A 4,102-nucleotide genomic window follows, 5' to 3' on the forward strand; every position below is an offset into this window, starting at 1 on the left:
CTTTTTTTTTAAATGAAGGGAGTTGTATTGTGAGTAGTTGTACTTGTTAAGATCGTGGGAGCGATTGCCATTACGTCAATTGCTATTTTGTTGAGAGTTAGTCAGGTGTTGCGAAATATTTGCTAACCGGAGTAGAACTTTCATGTCTTTTACGAGATATGATACCTTTTAGTGTTGGATAAGATTCTCGAGTATTTTTTTTTTTTGGATAGAGTTTTTTTTATGGGTGAGTTCTGTAGAGTTATGGGGCTTAATAGTGAGTTGACTGTGGATATTCTGAGATACACACTTGGAATTAGTTCACATTGTGAGTGTTTGACTTTTGCATTAGTAGTTTTGTTTGGTTCAGTAACATGAAACCTTTTTGTTATTAGACCTTTTTCGAGTGTTTTTGGGAGACTCAGTAGTGACATGGGATGGATTAGAGACCATGTTCATTTTGGGAGATCAATGTCAAGATTCAGGGAGTTGATTACAAGACAAGTTGTACTTTAGTTAGAGAGAGTGTGTGTGTGACAATAGTATTTTTCCAGTTGCGAGTTGTGTCTGTGGGTGGTTGTGAGTTATCATTAGTTCATAGACAGACTCCGACAGAATGTGACTTTAGACAGTTCCTGCGAGATTACCACATCGAGTCCACCAGTACTCTAACTGCCGCGTTCTGCAAAGAGTGCAGTTACAATGATGTGCCGGAACAACAAGTCGACGACATTCGTTCATCGAAGGTCCGAGCAGTTCGATTCATCCTGCAGAATCTTGTCTACGGACTTTCTCGTACTTAGCCGTGCTGTATTCAACAGTTCCGAGAAGATAATTATGCGTCATACGCATAACGAGCATTTGGTAGTGGCGGTACCTACAACCAAGGTGCCAATAACTGTTCCACCGTTGGAAGACATTGACGATTCAGTGATGTTCCAGTATCAGGAATATATTATGCTGACAATTTTAATTGTCTTAATAGCTATTTTACTGATAATTCTTGTTGTGGGAGTAGTAAAGCTTATTCGTGTTTGTAAGATTACATGTAAAGGCTCTAAGAACTCAACCCCAGTGACTTTGGAAGTGCGTCATGAGAGCAGTCCTTAAAGCTGCAGTGCAGTAGACATTGCTAATTGAGCATAGCTCTATTCTGTTATGTTTTATACATATGCTTTTGTTTTAGTTTGCCGTTAAGGAGAGCGAGACGCTCTTATGTGGTGGCCGAGCTCTATTTCAGAAAATATGGCTGCTACAATTTTAAAGGACACATATATGCATTTCATAGCTTCAATGCTTTAAGATGTGATGAAAGAATTTTTGGAGCGAGATGGTACTGACAGAGCCGTCAGTCGTAAAATCTTTGTATTCAGCAAATAGTTTGATTCCTCAGCAATATTGCCGGTCAGGTGATCTCCGAAGTGTTATGTATATTCGTGAGTACGTGCATTAATTTGATCTAGATTATGCCAAAATCTGCCCTAAAAGTGAGTTTGGTCGTTCATTAACGTGATAGAACTGCAGTTGTCTAGACGTAGCTTTGGAGAGGATCCAGGCTTTGAATCGGCAGATAAGGTAGAGTTTGAAATCTCTGTTTTTATGGGAGGAAATTGAACTTGTGATTTTTACTATGATTTTCTAATCATTATGAACTTTTGAACTGGTGTGAGAGATTTAATATGAATATTCATACCTCTTTTATATTATTATTTTGTTATGTTACGTTTGCCATATCTTGGCTATGCATTTTACTCTTTCCATTATTGTGTTTTGCATTTCATATATTTTTGGGAGTTTTCTATCATGTTTAATTCTTCCGACAGATGTCTGTGGACAGAGTGGATAGTGTGGACAGAGTGGATAGTGTGGACTGGTTCGAATAACATGTGGTAGACTGTTTTTGACATGACTAGTTATTGATTTGGGAGTATGTGTGAGTTTGGATATTTTCAGGCTATTAGCCATAGTGAGACTTCTTTAATCAGAAGTGTTTTACAGTTCAGAGTTTAGTTATCTGACTCGATATTTCATTTATTATGCATTTTAATCTTTGCTTTGTTTTATTCATTTCTTGTTGGGTTATTTGAATAATAAACCTATTTTTGTAGAAACTATTGCGTTTCTTTAAATGGTCCATTTAATTGATTTGGTGAGAATTAGTGCGATTCGGGTGGGTGAACTTCGGAAAACGAGAGAGAGAGAGAGAGTATACACAAGTGAGAGAGAGCGAGAGAGAGAGAGAGAGAGAGAGGAGAAAAAATGGATGTAAAAAATGTTATCGTGAGCGAACTTTCATACGCCGTTTCCTGAATAAAGATTGTTGGAGCACGTTACGTACACTTTCAAAAAAGTGTTAATTCTGTCCTGGTTACATATATATATATATTACATATATATATATATATATATATATATATATATATGTGTGTGTGTGTGTGTGTGTGTGTGTGTGTATATATATATATATATATATATATATATATATATATATATATATATATATATATATATATATATATATATATATATATATATATATATATGGGAGGATATATATATATATATAAATATATATATATATATATATATATATATATATATGTATATATATATATATATATATATATATATATATATATATATATTTATATATATATATATATATATATATATATATATATTATATATATTGATATATTTAGTGTTCTATTTATCATGTGTTATGTGTAATAATAATAATTGTTGAAATACTATATGTAGTGTAATGTCAGATCTCGAAAGAGTTAGTAATTTAGATAACAGCGTAATTTAGAATTAGTAATACATTTTTTATAGTAACGTAGTATATGAGCAACACGTGTGTGTGGTAGGAAGGTTTGTTTCACTTCAGTTGTCATCACAAAAGATAAGGTGCTGACAGGTCAAGAGATACAACAGCTGCTCTGTTCTGGAAATCAACTCAGGTTTTTCATTTTGTTTTTAAAAAATGTTAGTCATAATTAGCCAGTTGTAGTATGTTAAGATTTCTGTAAAATCTTTGTCTCATATGAGAAGAAGAAGAATAATTTTGCAGTGTTACATGTGTTCTATTCGATTTTGTGGTAAAGACGTGTACTTTTTGAGGAATGCAAACAAGTGTTGCACTGAATTACATGGCAATTGCATCACGTCTAAGATTACGTTGCTCTGATCATGTATTGTTCTAATGCATTAGTTTTGCTCTGGAAGTGACATCATCTTCCTTCTTATGGAACTTTCTCTTGTATCTCGTTCCCAAAATGCCTTAGTGAAGTCATTTGATGGTTTCATTTCCTACTGGAATCCTAAAAATTGCTCATTCTGATTTCAGAGACCGTTAGTATTGGTTCTCTCTCTCTCTTCAAAAGAGAGGAATTAGAAACGTAAAGTGTTAGTGTGGTCACTGGTGTTATGCTAAGTTCACACATTCACGTATCAAATCACGCATGCTTTTTAAGGCACAGGCGAATTTGTGAAACTTTTCCGTACGCGAGAAAATAAGCCTAACTGGATACATGTCACGGGACGATGTGCGTGATGCATGCGTATTATAGTGCGCCGCAAATGTACACACTGCGTAAGGGTGACGTGATGCTGACCGACAAGCGGCGGCGCAGGCAGAAGTAGTGAGTGGCAGAGCACATAACCCCAACGTACGTATACCGTATGTGTTACGTTCTGCGTAACTGAGTTATGCAAACGTCACGTTGGCCCCACATACTGCGGGGGTTAAACCCCAGCTATATAAGGGCCGGCAGTTGCACATGTGAGGCTAGTCAATGCCGTAATACCACAGCGTCAAGACATACTACCAACGTGCTGAAGCAACATGGACAACATAGCTGAAATGCATCAACTTATAGCTATAGCAAGTAGGGATAGAACAGAAATGTTGCCATATGTCATTGAATATGTGCATGTCATGTTATTGCTGGAGATTGCAATGATTGCTGCACAGCACACAGAGCAGAAAAAAAGGTGGCCAAGGAGGGTGTGGGCGTGGCTGTACCTGCAGAAAAGGATGGAGCAAGGTCATTATGACAACCTGATGGAGGAGCTTGTCAACCGAAGCCCCAGACCTGTACAGAAATTTTACCCGGATTGA

This window comes from Macrobrachium rosenbergii, chromosome 48 (assembly GCF_040412425.1).
Source record: "Macrobrachium rosenbergii isolate ZJJX-2024 chromosome 48, ASM4041242v1, whole genome shotgun sequence".
NCBI lineage: Eukaryota > Metazoa > Arthropoda > Malacostraca > Decapoda > Palaemonidae > Macrobrachium > Macrobrachium rosenbergii.